We start from the raw sequence: 20,722 nt of genomic DNA on the forward strand, positions 1-20,722 counted from the left end.
GGCGGGTGGGAAATAATCGGGTTTCTTCTTTCATTTTATAATTTGAAGAACACTCCTTAATTAAACAAAATATTATTTTTATTATGCAAGCTTAAGAAGCTTCTCTTTTTACAGATACTCAAATTCTAACCTTTCTTCCTTAAGCATTCTTGCAATAAAAGCTTGTGTTATTTATAGATCTGGAAAATCTCTAATTTTGTGAGATCTTTGTCCCTATTAATTTAAAAAATCAATTAATTGTGTATTATCTAAAGATACTTTGCTGCACAATCAGAGTCAGATTATTTTAAGGGAATTAATACTGTGATTTATGAACTTCCTTAAAGAACCATTACAAGATTCTAAGGATATCAAGTATTCCACATAGATCGGACTCTGGAAATCCCAATCAGATTTTGTGAGGATTTCGCTTTGGTATTTTGTGGAATATTAATGAGGGCCTACACATCACAAGCTGCATTAACTGCATGGTGAAAGAAAAGTAATATATTAGTAATAAAATATTTTTGAAATATTGAAGTTGTGGCGGCTCCCAACGGTCGGGCCATACCACTATCGAACCCCTCGGCACGGGAATGAACCAGTCCAGGGGGGCGGCCCTTAGCTACAAGGATAAAGGACGGGAGTTTAGGCGCGATCTCTCTCTTGCAGACTCGACTGGACTAGAGAACAACAAATAAAATCCCTCCTGAAATACATGGCTCCTCGCCTTTATTTTGGGCTTCTCGACGTGCCACAAAGTTATTAATCTAGTGACCTCGAAGCATGAATACAAAGAGAAAATATGGAAAATGCACAGCAGGACAGGCATTAGCCATGTAAAAGAAACCAGAGACTGTCCATTAAGAGACTGTCATTTAATTCTAAGGGGAGTAAGAGGCAACCGTGGCTGACAAGGGAAGTTAAGGATGGAATAAAACTAAAAGAAAAGATGTATAACATAGCAAAGGGAAGCAGGAAGCCAGAGGATTGGGAAACTTTCAAAGGGCAACAGAAGGTAACAAAAAGGGCAATACGGGCTGAAAAGATGAAGTACGAGGGGAAGCTGGCCAAGAATACAAAGAAGGACAGTAAAAGCTCCTTTAGATATGTTAAGAGAAACAGATTAGTAAAGACAAATGTGGGTCCCTTGAAGGCAGAAACGGGTGAAATTATTATGGGTAACAAGGAAATAGCAGAAGAGTTGAACAGGTGCTTCGGATCTGTCTTCACTAAGGAAGACACAAACAATCTCCCAGATGTACTAGAGGACAGAGGATGCAGGGAGACAGAGGAACTGAAAGAAATTTGCATCCAGGGCCTGATGGTTTGCATCCCAGGGTACTCAAGGAGGCGGCTCTAGAAATCGTGGACGCATTGGTGATCATTTTCCAATGTTCAATAGATTCAGGATCAGTTCTTGTGGATTGGAGAGTAGCTAATGTTATCCCACTTTTCAAGAAAGGAGCGATAGAGAAAACGGGGAAGATGCTGGAGTCAATTATTAAATAGGTAATAACGGCGCATTTGGATAGCAGTAAAAGGATTGGACCAAGTCAGCATGTATTTATGAAGGGGAAATCCTACTTGACTAATCATCTGAAATTTTTTGAGAATGTGACAAGTAAAATGGATGAAGGAGAGCCAGCGGATCTAGACTTTCAGAAAGCCTTTGATAATGTCCCGCACGGGAGATTGGTGAGCAAAATTAGAGCACATGGTATTGGGGGTAAGGTATTGACATGGATAGACAATTGGTTGGCAGACAGGAGGCAAAGAGTAGGAATTAACGGGTCCTTTTCAAAATGGCAAGCGAGTGGAATGCCGCAAGGCTTGGTGCTGGGGCCGCAACTATTTACAATATATATTAATGATTTGGATGATGGAATTAGAAGTAACCCCAGCAAGTTTACAGATGACACAAAGCTGGGTGGCAGTGTGAACTGCGATGAGGATGTTAGGAGGTTGCTGGGTGACTTGGACAGGTTGAGTGAGTGGGCAGATGCATGACAGATGCAGTATAATGTAGATAAATGTGAGGTTATCCACTTTGGTGGCAAAAACAAGGAGACATTATTATCTCAATGGTGTCAGATTAGGTAAAGGGGAAGTGCAATGAGACCTGGTTGTCCTTGTACACCAGTCACTGAAAGTAAGCGTGCAGGTACAGCAGGCAGTGAAGATAGCTCTTGGCACGTTGGCCATCATAACGAGAGGATTTAAGTATAGGAGCAAAGAGGTCCTTCTGCAGTTGTAAAGGGCCCTGATGAGACCACATCTGGAGTATTGTCTCCTAATTTGAGGAAGGACGTCCTTGCTTTTGAGGCAGTGCAGAGTAGGTTCACAAGGTTAATTCCTGGGATGGAGGGACTATCATATGCGGGAAAGAATGGAAAGACTGGGCTTGTATTCACTGAAGGATGAGAGGGGATCTTATAGAGACATATAAAATTATAAAAGGGCTGGACAAGCTAGATGCAGGAAAAAACGTTCCCAATTTTGGGGGAGTCCAGAACCAGGGGCAAAAGAATAAAGGGGAGGCCATTTAATACTGAGAAGAAACTTTTTCAACCAGAGAGTTGTGAATTTGTGGAATTCTCTGCCACAGAAGGCAGTGGAGGCCAATTCACTGGATGAATTTAAAAGAGTTAGATAGCGCTCTCGGGGCTAGTGGAATCAAGGGATATGGGGAGAGGCAGGCACAGGTTGCTGAATGTGGATGATCAGCCATGATCACAATGAATGGCGGTGCTGGCTCGAAGGGCCAAATGGCCTCCGTCTGCACCTATTTTCTATATTTCTATGTTTCTAATATCAGTATATCCATGACTACTTATCAAAAAAATATTGGTATTTATTCACAAAATGCTGGAGTAACTCAGCAGGTCAGGCAGCATCTCAGGAGAGAAGGAATGGGTGACGTTTCGGGTCGAGACCCTTCTTCAGACTGATGTCAGGGGGGTGGGACAAAGGAAGGATATAGGTGGAGACAGGAAGATAGAGGGAGATCTGGGAAGGAGGAGGGGAAGAGAGGGACAGAGGAACTATCTAAAGTTGGAGAAGTCGATGTTCATACCACTGGGCTGCAAGCTGCCCAGGCGAAATATGAGGTGCTGTTCCTCCAATTTCCGGTGGGCCTCACTATGGCACTGGAGGAGGCACATGACAGAAAGGTCAGCCTGGGAATGGGAGGGGGAGTTGAAGTGCTCGGCCACCGGGAGATCAGTTTGGCCAAAGCGGTCCGAGCGCAGGTGTTGAGCGAAGCGATCGCCGAGCCTGCGCTTGGTTTCGCCGATGTAAATAAGTTGACATCTAGAGCAGCGGATGCTGGTATTCAAGAATTGAAGCCAAATCAATTTAAATATCTCATATCTCATAATGATTGCAGAATTAACCAGTGTAAGATGATCTCAAAGAAAAATATATAATGTTGACTTTTTACATCGATTATATTTGATGCATTCTTTGAATATATTCACCTACACTAATAGGCATAACATATTGTAAACTGGGAAGTATGTTTATGCTTCAGTATACTGAGCCTTCGTGGGCATGATGTCATGCTTTGCTCATATAAACATCTACCCGATCTATTCCTTTCATGATTTTGTACAGCTCTATAAGATGCCCGCTCATCTTCCTGCGTTCCATGGAATAGAGACCCAGCCTACACAACCTCTCCCTATAGCTCACACTCTCTAGTCCTGGCAACATCCTCAAAAATCTTTTCTGAACCATTTCAAGCTTGACAATATCTTTCCTATAACATGGTGCCCAGAACTGAACATAATATTCTAAATGTAGTCTCAGCAACATCTTATACAACTGCAACATGACCTCCCAACTTCTCTCCTCGTTCAGGTAGGTGGATATGAAAGTTTTAGATATGGATCAAATGTGCACTCATGAGATTAGCTTGGGGCATCTTGTTCGTCATGGACGAGTTGGGCTGAAGGTCCCGATTCCATGTTGTATGACTCCTTCACTCTAAGCATCCTTGGAACAAAAGAGGATCATGTGAAACGTGTAAACATTAAAATAATTCACAAAAGATTGCTCATAAGTTGGTAGATTTCTCAACATTGGCTCTTTTGAATTGCTACTAATTAGATGGGCTAGGAGTAATCCTATATAGAGCTTGCAAAGAACCTGCAACTGATCTGGCAGCAGAATTATGAATACTCAGAAGATTATACAGGCTGTACTAATTAGGATCAACAGTTCTTTTCCAATTATGATGTTTATATGAGCAAAGTATGACATCATGCTTCTTCGTTGACCCACGAAGGCTCAGTATACTAAAGCCTAAACATGCTTCCCAGTTTACAATGTGATATGCCTATCAGAGTCTCTTGCCCAGAGTAGGAGAATCGAGGACCAGAGGACCTCGGTTGAAGGTGAAGGGGAAAAGATTTAATAGGAATCCGAGGGGTAACTTTTTCACGCAAAGGGTGGTGGGTGTATGGAACAAGCTGCCAGATGAAGTAGTTGAAGCTGGGACTATCCCATCGTTTAAGAGACAGTTAAACAGGTACATGGATAGGACAGATTTGGAGGGATATAGACCAAGCGCAGGCAAGTGGGATTATTGTAGCTGGGCAAGTTGGACCGAAGGGCCTGTTTCCACACTGTATCACTCTATGACTCTACCTGTTACATCTCTTGTAAATATTGTTATTATATCATATCATATCATATATATACAGCGCGGAAACGCCTTTTCGGCCCACCAAGTCCGCGCCGCCCAGCGATCCCCGCACATTAACACTATCCTACACACACTAGGGACAATTTTTTACATTTACCCAGTCAAATTAACCTACATACCCGTACGTCTTTGGAGTATATATGCCTCAACTATATTTGGATATTTGGAGTATATTTGGAGTATATATGCCTCAACTACTTCATCTAGCAGCTTGTTGTGGCCCTTGTGGCTAAAGGGATCAGGGGGTATGGAGAGAAGGCAGGTACGGGATACTGAGCTGGATGATCAGGCATGATCACATTGAATGGCGGTGCAGGCTCGAAGGGCCGAATGGCCTACTCCTGCACCTATTTTCTATGTTTGTATGTTCCATAAACCAACCTATTATTTATTCCTAAATAATAGGAAGATTTAATAGGTTCCTATTAAAACTTTCCCTTTTCACCTTAAACCTTTGTCCTCTAGTCCTTGATTCCCGTACTCTGGGGGAAAAAAAACACTCTGTGCATTCATCCTACCTGTTCCTAATATAGATTGAGTTAAATGTGGAAATGGAGAGAATGACATTACCTGTTACCTGCCACACTTTGTCCTGTCCTGCCCCCCCCCACCCCCAAATCAGTCTGAAGAACAGTCCTACCCGGAAACTTCGTCTATCCATGTTTTCCAGAGATGCTGCCTGACCATTTGAGTTACTTTGTGTCTTTTTTTAGATTGAGTTAGATGTGCATTATTGATGTTTGACAAATCTGATTAACATTTTCAATTAAAATCGGTATTAAGTGACTTAAATATCTGTGTTCCGTCATTTTCATATCACTTCTCAAAAAGGTAATCCATCTATCTGAAACACTAATTATTTTTTTCCTTTCAGTTTAAAAAATATCTCTGATGTTTCTGCCTTTAAGAATGAGGAAGAAAGAGTACCATGAAAATCATGAAAGCTTATTTTAAATTGACTTTATTTTTCTTGTGGTATTTGATTGTGCCCTTGTGCTACTTAATGAATAACATATGTACTTTCTAGGGCTTTGCACATAGAAATTAAGACAGGTTTGTGTACACAAACCTTCATTCCTTTATATTGCGGTGGAAAGTATGTTGATGGATGAGGACAGGGTACCAAAATGAAGCAGAGGTGGTGCCTCAAGGCTCAATGGAAGATTCTTGAAAGGATCATAGGATTAAATGGTAGGTGAATTAGTTTGGCAGCAAAATAAATAGGACAGGGTAGAAATACAATAAAACTCTCCAGTAATTGCTCAATGCAGTGATTATTTAGGCACACAGGTTGAAACATTTTAGATGACTAGATAGATGAATAAAATATCCTTATACAAATATTGTATTCAGCAAAAAGATATTTAAAAAGAATTCCTACCCTTTTTCTGAAGAAGGTAACTCTTGTTCTGGCTATTTCACGAGTAACTCTCAGGTACTTATCTTAAGTGGCTGCTCTTCAAATGTAAGCCTGCAGTGAATGTTGCTTAGTTATTCATTTTGACCCAATCTTCTCATGAGCACATTTTCTCATTAAATAGTATTGGTAAGCAGTCTTAGTACACCTGCAACGTCAAAATCCATTGTACTGGCCTGAGTGATGCATTATAACATTTCGTAGAGAATTTATCTTCCAGGAGCTCTTTGAAGATTTTCCTTGGCTTTTAATCTGAGGTAACTATTTTTAAAGCTGCTTAGATGTTATTATATATTTCCGAGCAGCATAAGTCCAATATGACGATTTTATATCGCTAGTGCCAGTGCAGTTGTTTATCTGCCACAATTTGCACACAATTTTAAAACTTTTAACCAGATTTTCCTCCACATTAATATTTAAATTTTACAAGTGAACAGACAACCTTAGAAGGCAGTAACAGATTATTTGGCTGACTGAACTCTGGCTCTGAATTATGCTCCTTTCTTGAAGTAAGATGCACAATGCAATTAGGACAGTAGAGTTTTCTGTCCATTTCTTCTGTGTAAGAGCTGCAGTTAAGTATCAGACACTTATGCTCAGAATTCTTTACTCATGGCATCTCTAACTAAAGTGACTGAACGATAGAGGATCAGTAAACTTCACCAAGTTTCTTTCCTGAGTGTATATTCATGCTAGTAAATGCTCCATTCCGATCAATAGTGCTGAAGTGGAGATGGTAGGGCGCTTCAAGTTCTTATGTGTAATATCACCAACAATTTGTCCTGGTCCAATCGCATTGATGCTCTTACCAAGGAAACACACCAAACCCTCAACCTCCTCAGGAAAATAAAGAAATTCTGCATTCTTCATTGGCTTTTACCGATTTCTCCAGATTCCCATTGAACATAATTGGTAACTGCTCTGTCCATCCCAAAGAAATTGCAGTGCACTCTCCCTCCCCTCCTCCGCCGCCCACTGCAATCAGTCTGAAGATGGATCCCAAACCAAAATGTCCTATTCATTCGCTCCAGAGATGCTGCCTGGCCCGCTGAGTTATTTCAGCATTTTGTGTCTTTTTTTAATACAAAAATATTGTTTTTCGCTGGGTAATGACAAAAAATGGCAGCACAAAATCTTTTCACAGTACCTCAGTACATGTGACAATAATAAATTAAACTGAACTAAGCTAGGAAATAGGCTGAGTGGCAGGAGGGGCTATTGCCCATACATCTACCCAAAGTCCCCCTGTAAAAATATGGCTCCTAGGCCAGGTGAAGCTGCCGATTTCGACCTCATCCACGGCCGATCGGTGGGTTGAATTTGCCCCCTGTGGCCAAAGCTCTGGCTCGACTGGAGCCAGCCCGAAATTCTGGCCCGACCAGAGCCAGCAGGTCTGCTCCCTTTGCCAACTTACGCGGCTGATTGGTGAGTCAAATTTTCCCCTTGCGGCCAGGCCTCTGGAACTCTGTTTCCATAGCCGGCTTCCAAGGCCATCTTTGCGAGCCAGTATCTCAGCTCCACGGCGGCCTTGGCAGATCGTTCCGGTACCGATCGACTCCTCTTGGAGGCTATGATCATGAGAGGAATAGACCGGGTAGATGCATAGAATCTCTTGCCCAGAGTAGGGGAATCGAGAAGCAGAGAACATAGGATCAAGGTTAAGGGGAAAAGATTTAATAGGAATCTGAGAAGTAACTTTTTCACACAAAGGGTGGTGGGTGTATGGAATAAGCTGCCAGAGGAGGTAGTTGAGGCTGGGACTATCCCAACGTTTAAGAAACAGTTAGACAGGTAAATGAATAGGATAGGTTTGGAGGGATATGGACCAAGTGCAGGCAAGTGGGACTAGTGTAGCTGGGACATTGTTGGCCGGTGTGGGCAAGTTGGGCCGAAGGGCCTATTTCCACACTATATCACGCTATGATTCTATGAGTACTATCAAACAAGATTTCAGCAGTGCGCCATGTTACAAGAGGTTTGAGCAGATAACCAATTGCTTGATCATGAGAGAGATTATAAGGTGTCGCTTAAAGGAAGTTGGAAAATTGGAGAAGCAGAAAGATTTTTGACAAGTTAAAGTGGAGCCAACAATGGTAGCATAATTGAAATCACGAGTGCACAAGAAAACAAAGTTAGAGGAGCATATAAATTCTGGAAGACTGTAGGGTTGCTGGAGTTTGGGAAGGTTTTGGGCAAGATTGCAGAAAGATTTTAAAACCAGGATGAGACGCCAGTTCACAAGCACAATGGAGATGGGACAATAGGAATTAATTTGGGATAAAATATGGATAGTTGCATTGGGTGGGTTCATGTTTGTGTAACGTGGAGAACTGCCAGTTAAGCATTATAATAGCCATCTCTAGAAGTAACATGATTGGATGGTGATTTCAATGAGAAGTGAGCTGAGACAAATCCTAGGATGTTAGAGGTGGAAATGGAGATTTAAATGCAAAATAGAACTATAATGGAATTTTATCCAATTATCGTTTTAATAGTGGTTTCCTCAATTAAGGAACAATTTCCTTTCGAGGCAGTTAGCAAACACATGCAGCTGTTGCTTCCTTTAATTGTAACTTTAAGTTTGTTTCCAATTAAATAAATAAAGTAAAAGCATGCTGCATGCATACAGGTGTTTTTGATTAGCAAATATATTTCATTGGACTAGAAGGAGAATATAGTCTGTTTTACAGCCTCTGGCTCCACACTGGCGTGATGGACTTTAATTCACTTTCATGTTAACAATACATTGACATGTTGAGGATGTGATTATTTCTTATGTGTTTTTTTCACCACTGCCAAGTTTAAAGCAGCCGTTATTTTTAGTGACAGAACATTAAAACCGCATCAAACTCTTTGCATGGGCTTTTAAAATTGTTATTGTTCTGCAGGACATTTGTCCTGGTGTCAACCAGATGTGCATTCAGTCGTGACAAATGCTGGAAGATAATTATATGGATATTAATATACTTCTCACCATGAGGACAGCAGTTAGACAGACATTTGCAACAATGTACCTGAAAATAGCATCAAATTATGAAGTGAAATTCTGCTGTTACGGAAAATAAATTTGCCTGAAATTTAATTATTTGAGAGATGTTGACTGCCATACAAAACATTGTCTGTTTATTTAACCAAATATGTAGCACTGGGCGGCACGGTAGCGCAGCGGTAGAGTTGCTGCTTTACAGCGAATGTAGCGCCGGAGACTCAGGTTCGATCCTGACTACGGGTGCTGCACTGTAAGGAGTTTGTACGTTCTCCCCGTGACCTGCGTGGGTTTTCTCCGAGATCTTCGGTTTCCTCCCACACTCCAAAGACGTACAGGTATGTAGGTTAATTGGCTGGGTAAAATGTAAAAATTGTCCCTAGTGGGTGTAGGATAGTGTTAATGTACGGGGATCACTGGGCGGCACGGACTTGGAGGGCCGAAAAGGCCTGTTTCCGGCTGTATATATATGATATGATGATATGATATGATAAATAGAGTACAGGAATTTCATCTTGCACTGTTCCAATCAGGCACTTGCTGAAGTTGCAACATTGGATAGTCTGTGAACAACTTTACCGATGTCTTCTCTTATTTTCACTGAAAGTGGCCAACATTGGTGAACCTGTGAGCTGAAACTGAAATGAAGAAATCATTCAGCTCTGCATTGGTTCTGTTGGTATACTTTATTGAGATTGATTAATGGAATTACTTAACAGCTCCATTATTAGTGTATCAGTCGACTGCTCTAATAGAGGAAGATGAATTGATGAACATTGGTCTTGCTCATCTCTCATTTCCGATGGTTCAAAATGGATTTATTTACATGTTGGTAAATATAGAATAATAATTCAGACAATGTCTATTGCATCCCTTACAGGGTGCAGAGTTGGGCAAAGGAGTAAATGCAGAGAGGTGAATTTGGGTTGGACTCTCCTAGAAACATCTATGATAATTAATTAATAGTGCTTTTGGCAGCTTGGGCTCAGAAAGGGAAGGTCTGTTTTTAACCATGCAAACAGAATACTTATAAATCTTAAAATAAGATTGACATTTTAAGACAGAAACACAAGGAAATGCAGATGGTGGAATCTTGAGCAAACTTAGCGAATCCGACGCATGAAGAAGGGTCCTGATCTGAAACGTCGACTCTCCATTCCCTCTACAGATGCTGCCCAAACCGCTGAGTTGCTCCCTCACTTTGTGATTGGCATTCTTATTCTCGCATCCTCCCACTGCAATTGTACAGACAACTTTCAGATGTTGAAGTCACTTTTGCCATTTCCACTGAGGTTTTCTTAAGGATTTATTTTTAATAATATAATTACTGTAAGAGGATGAAAATGATGATATCTTTCGCTGCCAATTTCTGGAGTATTATGTCAGGGCTTAGAAGAGTTTGATTCCTCTTCTATGCTCTCCTGGCAATGGAGAAAAAAAAGATTTAAATGAAAGAGGAACTTAAAAGCCATTCCAGATTCAGAGATTCCAATGCAGTAAGATGAAATGTGCAGTTTGTCAAGCACTATTGCACAAAAAAATAGGGAAATTAACATTATAGACAATAGACAATAGACAATAGGTGCAGGAGTAGGCCATTCAGCCCTTCGAGCCAGCACCGCCATTCAATGCGATCATGGCTGATCACTCTCAATCAGTACCCCGTTCCTGCCTTCTCCCCATACCCCCTCACTCCACTATCCTTAAGAGCTCTATCCAGCTCTCTCTTGAAAGCATCCAACGAACTGGCCTCCACTGCCTTCTGAGGCAGAGAATTAAGTCAACGAAATTGCAGAGAGTAGGAAACATATTAAGAAATAGATTATGTGATCCGCATTTCTATTAAGTTGACCACACCCTCTGCAACAAAATCACATGGTTGTGGGTAACACATACTTATGTTGGACTGCAAGTGAACAAACCCTCACCATATATAAGACTTATTAATACATTGTGACCTGCAAAGTGAATTGAACTCTGGGAGATTATAGACATTGTTTGTCTATTGACAGTTATACCTGCAATCTCCAATGTAATTGTACCTAGAGTACTTTTTAAATCAAATACTTGGCCAAAAGGACGGTAGAGGAGGTTCAGGCGTGTGTGAGTTGCACCTGTGGTACAATGGTATCAATAGCTTTGTTTGAGTAACTACTCAATAATGTCCCCATCGACAACTTATAAAATTGTGTCCTGAAACTGAAATTGCTTGGAGGCTTTCTTTAAATTATGTCCAGATTTTGTATTGTGTTTTATTTAAATTTTTAACCCGTAACAAATTATCCTTGTTGAAACTTACATTCCTCTCTCCCCTTGCTTCTCTCCTCTCTCCCAAATGGGTGCTTCGTTGAACGATGACTCCTGAGGTAAATGCTCAAATTTTCTTCAAGTTTGAGAGAGAAAACAGGAATTTATAGACCAGTTTGACTGACATCAGTGGTGGGGAAGATGCTGGAGTCAATTACAAAAGACGAAATTGCAGAGCATTTGGATAGCAGTAACAGGATCATTCCGAGTCAACATGGATTTACGAAGAGGAAATCATGCTTGACCATTCTGCTGGAATTTTTTGAGGATGTAACTAGGAAAATTGACTGGGGAGAGCCGGTGGATGTAGTGTACCTCGACTTTCAGAATGCCTTCGACAGGATCCCACATAGGAGATTAGTGGGCAAAATTAGAGCACACGGTATTGGGGGTAGGGTACTGACGTGGATAGAAAATTTGTTGGCAGACAGAAAGCAAAGAGTGGGGATAAATGGGTCCCTTTCAGAATGGGTCCCATTCGTAACAAGGACAGAATCCCCCTCGTTCTCACCTTCCACCCCATCAGCTAGCGTATCCAACAAATCATCCTCCAACACTTCCGTCACCTACAACGGGATCCCACTACTGGCTACATCCTCCCATCCCTCCCCTTTCTGCGTTACGCAGAGACCATACCCTCCATAACTCCCTGGTCCACCTGTCCCTACCCAAACCACCGCATCCCCGGGCACTTTCCCCTGCAACTGCAGGAGATGCAACACCTGTCCCTTTACCTCCTCCCTCAACTCCATCCAAGGACCCAAACAGTCTTTCCAGGTGAAACAGAGGTTCACCTGCACCTCCTCCAACCTCATATATTGTATCCGCTGCTCTAGATGTCAACTTCTTTACATCGGTGAAACCAAACGCAGGCTCGGCGATCGTTTCGCTCAACACCTTCGCTCAGTCCACCTTAACCAACCTGATCTCCCGGTGGCTGAGCACTTCAACTCCCCCTCTCACTCCCAGTCTGACCTTTCTGTCATGGGCCTCCTCCAGTGCCATAGTGAAGCCCACCGGAAATTGGAGGAACAGCACCTCATATTTCGCTTGGGCAGCTTGCAGCCCAGCGGTATGAACATTGACTTCTCCAACTTTAGATATTTCCTCTGTCCCTCTCTTCCCCTCCCCCTTCCCAGTTCCTCTATCTTCCTGTCTCCACCTATATCCTTCCTTTGACCCGCCCTCCTGACATCAGTGTGAAGAAGGGTCTCGACCTGAAACCTCACCCATTCCTTCTCTCCTGAGATGCTGCCTGACTGCTGAGTTACTCCAGCATTTTGTGAAATAAGTAACAGATTTATACAGTCTGGACAATGGATATGTATATTATTTCAAATTCACCTTTTTAAATTACATTAAATGTTTTTCACTTCGGTGTTACTATTTCTGAGCCGTATTGGCTTAATAATGTGCTTGTAGATATTAATTTTTGGCTGCTGCACATCCCTTTCTCGCACTAACTGCGGACATTTGAGGTGCATTGATAATGTGTCAGGATGGTTATTTTCTCTGAGTGGCACTTACAATTCCAGGCGCTATATTTTGCAAAATGTTTCAACACCGAGACAATAAATGTGCGAATGTGCAAATCTAATCATGCATCTTAAGTAACAATGTTTTTAACAGAGGTGTAAAACCTATCATTTCTTTTGAAACTTCCTGACACGCAATTTGAACAGTGCGGCTTTCAGAGCTGTTTGCGTACATGACACCCCACCCTTGAAGCATGAGAATTTTGCATGGTTGATGTCGCTTGCTTTGAAGCACTTAATGGGCAGCTCTCTATTAAATTAATTTAGCAATAGGTGATAAGTAGCCACTATAAATCTTGTGTCGGAGAGTCGGTCTTAAAAGTTCGTAAAGTTAAATTAGAATGTGTTGGAAGAGCTCAGCAGGTCAGGCCACACCTAAGAAGAGAGAAACAGAGTTAATGTAACAGTCTACTCTTTAATGTGATCAGCAATTATTCCAGGTTTACTCGAGATTTAGTTGGAGGAGAGCCGACATCATTCCATGCTGTTGAAGACTGCATGTTCAAGTCATCTTACAAATCTGAGTGAATGCCAAGTCATATTAGCATCTTATTGCTGCTTGAGTCAGACCCAAGGGATCCAGCATGGGCAGGAATAAAATGTGATGAGGCCAATACCAGAAGGCCTTGAGCTAAGTGAGACCGTCTCCCATGTGTCTTACCGGAGTTATAACATGACGTCCAACAGCCCAAGAAGAAATCTATCTGGATGCTACATTTTTGAAGTGAAACCTTTTGCCACAGAATTCCCATCAGGCATTTATGCCCAGAGAAGAAAAATCTTCAACTTCAAGGTTCAAATCTTGCAAAATCTTCAAGGTTCAATCAATCAGTGCAGAGGAAACCATTATGTGCTACATTTCCAGATTTTCTTTCTTAGATACATAGATACATGGACAATAGGTGCAGAAGTAGGCCTTTCGGCTCTTCAACCCAGCATCGCCATTCAATGTGATCATGGCTGATCATCCACAATCAGTACCCCGTTCCTGCCTTCTCCCCATACCCCTTGGTGCCGCTAGCCCTATGAGTTCTATCTAACTCTCTTGAATGCATCCAGTGAATTGGCCTCTACTGCCTTTTGTGGCGGAGAATTCCACAAATTCACAACTCCGTATGAAAAAGTTTTTCCTCATCTCAGTTCTAAATGGCCTATCCCTTATTCTTAAACTGTTACCCCTGGTTCTGGACCCCCAATATCGGGAACATGGTTCCTGCATCTAGCAGGTCCAATCCCTTAATAATTTTATATGTTTCTACAAGATCCCCTCTCATTCTTCTAAATTCCAGTGTATATAAGCCCAGTCGCTCCATTCTTTCATCATATGACAGTCTCGCCATCCTGGGAATTAACCTTGTGAACCTACGCTGCACTCCTTCAATAACAAGAATGTCCTTCCTCAAATTAGGAGACCAAAACTGCACACAATACTCCAGGTGTGGTCTCACCAGGGCCCTGTACAACTGCAGGACATCTTTGCTCCTATACTCAACTCCTCTCTTTACGAAAGCCAACATGCCATTTGGTTTCTTCACTGCCAGTTGCTCCATATGCTGACTTTCAGTGACTGATGTACCAGGACACCAAGGTCTCATTGTACTTCCCCTTTTCCTAACCTGACACCATTCAGATAATAATCTGCCTTCCCGTTCTTGTCTCCAAAGTGGATAACCTCACATTCATCCACATTATACTGTATCTGCCATGCATCTGCTCATTCATCCAACCTGTCCAAATCACTCTGCATCCTCATAGCATCCTCTTCAGTTCACACTGCCACCCAGCTTTGTGTCATCTGCAAATTTGCTAATGTTACTTTTAATTTCTTCATCTGAATCATTAAAGTATATTGTAAATAGCTGTGGTCCCAGCAACAAGCCTTCTGGCACACACTAGTCACTGCCTGCCATTCTGAAAGGGGCCCGTTAATCCCTACTCTTTGTTTCCTGTCTGCCAACCAATTTTCTATTCATGTCAATACCCTACCCCCAATACCATGTGCTCTAATCTTCCCCACTAATCTCCTGTGTGGGAACTTGTCAAAGGCTTTCTGAACGTCCAGGTACACGATATCCACTGGCTCCCCCTTGTCCATTTTACTTGTTACATCCTCAAAAATTTCCAGAAGATTTGTCAAGCAAGATTTCCCCATCATACATCCATGCTAACTTGGACCGATCCTGTTATTGTTATCCAAATGCGCCGCTATTACATCTTTGATAATTGGCTCCAGCATCTTCCCCACCACCGATGTCAGGCTAACTGTCGATAATTCCCTGCTTTCACTCTCCCTCCTTTCTTGAAAAGTGAGATAACATTAGCTACCCTCCAATCCACAGGAACTGATCCAGAATCTATAGAACATTGGAAAATGATCACCAATGAGTCCACAATTTCTAGAACCACCTCGTTAACTACCCTGGGATGCAGACCATCAGGCACTGGGGATTTATCAGCCTTCAGTCCCATCAGTCTACCCAACACCATTTCCTGACTAATGTGAATTTCGTTCAGTTCCTCCGTCACCCTAGGTCCTCTATCCCCTAGTACATCTGGGAGATTGTTTGTATCTTCCTTAGTGAAGATAGAACCAAAGTACCTGTTCAACTCGTCTGCCATTTCCTTGTTCCCCATAATAAATTCACTTGTTTCTATCTTCAAGGGACCCACATTTATCTTAACAATTGTTTTTCTCTTCACATCCCTAAAGAAGCTTTTACTATCCTTTTTATTCTTGGCTAGCTTACCTTCATACTTCATCTTTTCTCCCCGTATTTGCCTGTTTAGTTATCTTATGTTGATCTTTAAAAGTTGCCCAATCCTCTTCCCACTCATCTTTGCTATGTTGTACATCTTCTCTCTTGTTTTTATACTGTCCTTGACTTCCCTTGTCAGCCACGGTCACCTCTTACTCCCCTTAGAATCTTTCTTCCTCTTTGGAATGAAATGATTCTGCATCTTCTGGATTAGTCCCAGAAACACCTGCCATTGCTGTTCCACCGTCTCTTCCCTACCAATGTAAAAATTGACCTGATGAAGCACATAATCCTGTCTATCAACTTGAATCACCTCATGGCCTTTTAAGTTCAGGAGAATACAAGCCATATTTAGTCAACCTATCGTGCATTTGTTTTTAAATGTACTCAAAATGTGACCCTTTAAATCTTTGAATCATTCTGGTGAGTGCACTACACCTAAATTCCAATAATATTTTCCAATTTCCATTAAATGAACACAGGATTCTAAATTAATTCCTCATTTTTGTATTATGATTTTGCTGTAGAGAAAGTTCATTCCATTAGTTTTCTCGAGTAATCTTTCTCCTTGTATAGTAGACTTTGGCATATCGTGTGTATGACCATTTAAATCCTATTGCTCATTCACAATCCTGGCTGTCTTCCCATTAAGCACATATTCTCATTTGTCTTCCTTGTGTCCAAAGTCGATGACCATGCCTTCCCCATTATTGAATTCCACCTGGTATATTTTGTTTATTTCCTTTTGTAAATTCATGTTCTCAGGCATATGACTTAGGCACATAGTTCCTAACAGAGTCAAGTGAAAACTTGGATGTGCAGCTCTCTGTTTTCTTGTCGAAACCATTAATCTAAGTGATGAAACACAGTGATCCTAATGTGGATCCCTGGGGAACTTCATGTCTGTCTGAGGGTTCTCTTTATTCTAACTTGCTTACCTCCTAAGCAATTACCAATCCATGTCACAAGGTTACCTCCAATTCTATGTCCTTTATTTTTTAATAAATCACTTGGATGGAATCCTATCAAAACCCCCAGAGGGGTGACATTTATAAACACTCCCCTGTCCAGCATGCTGATGACTTTTCTGTTGGATTAATCAGATATGACTTATCATTAACAAAGTGTTGAAATACAAATTAAAACTGAATTAAAGCCTCGCCAACGGTCTGTCTGTCTTTTTGTCTTTTTGTTATTTTTAGTGTGTTTTAAAAGTTTGTGTTAATGTTCTCTGGTTTGTTTTATGTGGGGGGTGGGTGGGGTGGGGGGTTCGGAGAAAACGTTTTTTCAATTTCTTACCTTGCCGGAGATGCGATTGTTTTCCAGCCCGGACCCAGGTCAGATCGCCCAGCGCGGGGGAGATGAGATTCTCCCCTGATGCAGGAGCTTGATCGCCCCGACACGGAGGGCCTGACCGCCGGCTACGGGAGTCAAAATCATCCCGTCAATGGAAGGCTCGAGGCCCCCGATTGCGGGAGAACAAAGAAGGGAAGAGATTGAACTTTTTTTCGCCTTCCATCACAGTGAGGAATGTGGAGGAGTCACTGTGGTGGATGTTCATGTTCATTTTGTGTGTTCTGTTGCTTTTTATTGGTATGACTGTATGGTGAATGAAATTCTTCGAATGTTGCAAAGCATACTTGGCTAATAAAGTGTGATTATGATTATGAATTTCCCTTCACTTTAATCAGAATGATGGCATCATAGTGGAATTATAATGAAAAGCAATGAAATGATACAATATTTTTTCTACCCAAATTTTATGCTGCTGCATCTATGTTTAGTGAAGTCAATGAAAAGGTGACAAATTGGTTATTGTTAAGTGTAAATTGTTTCATCCAAAGTACTTGCTCCTAGACCACATATTTTGAGTTACAGTTGCAAATTTATGATGCTGCACTAATTTACTCAAATATTGTTAGATGTGCTTGAGGCTTTAAAACTTGATTTCTGTATATAGATGATAGAGGATTATGAACAGCAGTCATTTTGTGTCAATGAGATAGAGCAGTGCTCATAAAATAATTGTATAGCTTTAAAATAATCTAAGAATTAAAATAAAATAAAATTAAGTATAATTTATTTTGTGCATTTGGGCTTGGTCTAACCACTCCACTTCCAGAACTTTCTCAGCTTCCATTCTTTAATCCATTGCATGAAACACTGGTGATGTCAACAGCTTTTACTTATAAGAAAATAACCAGATGCTGGTACAAATCGAAGGTATTTATTCACAAAATGCTGGAGTAACTCAGCAGGTCAGGCAGCATCTCGGGAGAGAAGGAATGGGCGACGTTTCGGGTCGAGACCCTTCTTCAGGTTGATGTCAGGGGGGCGGGACAAGGGAAGGATATAGGTGGAGACAGGAAGATAGAGGGAGATCTGGGAAGGAGGAGGGGAAGAGAGGGACAGAGGAACTATCTAAAGTTGGAGAAGTCGATGTTCATACCACTGGGCTGCAATATGTTCCTCCAATTTCCGGTGGGCCTCACCATGGCACTGGAGGAGGCTCATGACAGAAAGGTCAGACTGGGAATGGGCGGGGGAGTTGAAGTGCTCGGCCACCGGGAGAGCTTTTACTTGGTTGCATTACAGGCATAACATAACTTATTTTATCAAAAGTGCAGAATTTAGAAGGTCTGTTCAAGAAATACTGAGGTGGCTCGGCAAATGAAGAAGCAACCAAAAATTATCTGACATGGACAAATGGTTTTTATTCCCTTTGCATCTTCCATTGCAATGTGTATTGAAAGATATATAAATTTGAAAAGTTGTCATTTCCACTCTATGTCTGGGATCTGAATGTTGAAGAAAGAAAACAAGATTTTTTTACCGGCTATAGGTATCTTTCATGGTCTCAGGATGATCTGTATATTGATGGCCTTTCAATTTATACCACGTGATAAAGATGAACCTTTACATACTTTATATGAAGATTGGTGAATGAGCTTACTTAGAAAAAAAGGAAAGATACGATGAGGCCACTGGGACTAGTTGGAGAGGGTTAGCATCTCTAAAGAAATGGAATTGAATCCTTATCATGACCAGGGGAAGTTGCCTCAGGTTGCATCCTTCTGATTTCCCTGTGGCCTAGATCACCAATCACCATCTTCACTTATGTGAACACTGCATATCCTAGCCCACAGTCTACTGATCTCAGCTCCTATGCATATAGAGAATACCTCCTCCATTACTTGATGTTTTTAATGTCCAGTTGCACCAGATATCCATTGTATAATTTAGAAGCATTTCTAATATACCCGTTTGGGCGCACTACAACTTCTGGAGCACAATGTTTTTTTAAATTAAGGCTCAGCAACGCATTGCTTTCAGCAGGCATGTAGTTTTGTTGAGGGGGAAGGGTGTGTGACACAGACCATTCTGTTCTTAGTTAAAACATAGACCAGATGGATGGCAAAAGGAACAAATAATCTCCAACATGATAAACATTAGCTTGGCTTGAAGTGTGTAACGTACTCCAGTGTGTGAATGTATTTCCTGCAGATCGTAGAGACATCAGATTGTATGTGTTGATTATTTCACCCGTGAGTTTCATGCCAAGAATAGAGTGTTAAGATTGCTCCATCCAGAAAGACCCCTGTGACAACTGACAGCACTAGTAGCAAGTGAATCAATGTAATGGGCATCCAATTGACTCGGACACAGAGCAAGTCCAGTTAGAAATTCAGCTTTGTGTTTTGCCAACATGTTACTTAGTTTTGATGGTGAGAGAATGATATTTTGCAACAGCTTCCTGCATACATATTGTTAAAACTGACTTCCTTATTTTGATGATTCTATAGAATCATCACAATAGATGGTATCTACGAAAGTGTGCATTTGTAATTTTACTTGTGTCAACACATCCCCTCCTGAGATTTAGACAATAGTAACTCCCACCTTAAAATAACATGCTATATAACTTGAAAAGCAAGCAAGAAAATTGTAGCTGATTATTGAATGCACAGCTTGTGTAATCTGCAAAATCATCTTTCACATTGTAAATTGAATACTGTGAAACTTCAAAATGGGTTATTTGATGTTGAACCCTTTGTGAATTATCTGTATCCTCATTTACACCTTCGCACTTTCACATTTATTTGAAATTGTAGGGTGTTGCTTGCCTCAAATCCAAGCTAACTATTAGTTCACACTTGAAAAGCTGCACTTTTCCATAGAGAAAGAACAATTAACTCCTGCAACAAAAACAAATGTTATCACCGCATTTTCAGAAGTTTATCTGGCATTTATATAAGGGCTTACTTTTCTCATTTATACAAGTGCAAAGAATTACCATGGTTCAGCCATTACAGTTTGTGGTCAACGCAAAACAATGGTTCAGACTCGAGTCTTCATGTTTTCCTTCTTTCCATTTTAGAATACGACTTTTGTAACTAGCTCCTGTTTTGAACTGTGTGCTCCCTGCACTTCTGTCACAACCTTGACCAGGTTCTTGCAACTGCAGTAATCACCAGTTGTGTGCTAATTAAAAAGGAAGGGAGGAACAGGAGATGCTATGAGGATTATCCCCTTAATAGTTAACATTGATGTTTTCTCAGCATGCTACCTGGTCCATAATAGTTGATCCCAAGGAGAATATGTACAAAGGTTGCATAGGAGAGTTGTTGGGGTGCTGTCCCTTGACAACTTGAAACACTCAAATGCATAATTACAGTTTTCGTATATAATTTCCTCCTGGTCGCACAGAGGGTAAGATGACAAAAAATGGAAGCTTGTATCAGAACTCAAATGCTTACTGCTGTAGAAAGTGAAAAGTGTAGAATGTAATGGGGTGAAATTAAACAGGAAATTCGGAAAGGCATTATGGATATGCAGGGTTATTATTATTGGTTTATTATTTTACAGTGGAAAGGTTTGTTTACATGCAATCCAATCAAATCATACCATACATGGGAATAATCAAGTCTTAGTGCAACATGTAGTGCAAAGAGACCTGATAAATTTAAACTTGGAATTGAACTTGGAATAGAAATTTACAGATGGTACAAAAGTTGGAATTTAATTGACGTAATA

General features: G+C 41.1%; 1 protein-coding gene across 3 annotated transcripts in view; it reads left to right on the forward strand.

Moving 5' to 3' along the window:
• Positions 1-20,722, forward strand: part of setbp1 (SET binding protein 1) — a 266,263-nt gene that overhangs the window by 137,674 nt on the left and 107,867 nt on the right. The gene's annotated exons all lie outside the window — the stretch shown is intronic.

Source organism: Rhinoraja longicauda, chromosome 1, assembly GCF_053455715.1.
Source record: "Rhinoraja longicauda isolate Sanriku21f chromosome 1, sRhiLon1.1, whole genome shotgun sequence".
NCBI classification, from domain to species: Eukaryota; Metazoa; Chordata; class Chondrichthyes; order Rajiformes; family Arhynchobatidae; genus Rhinoraja; species Rhinoraja longicauda.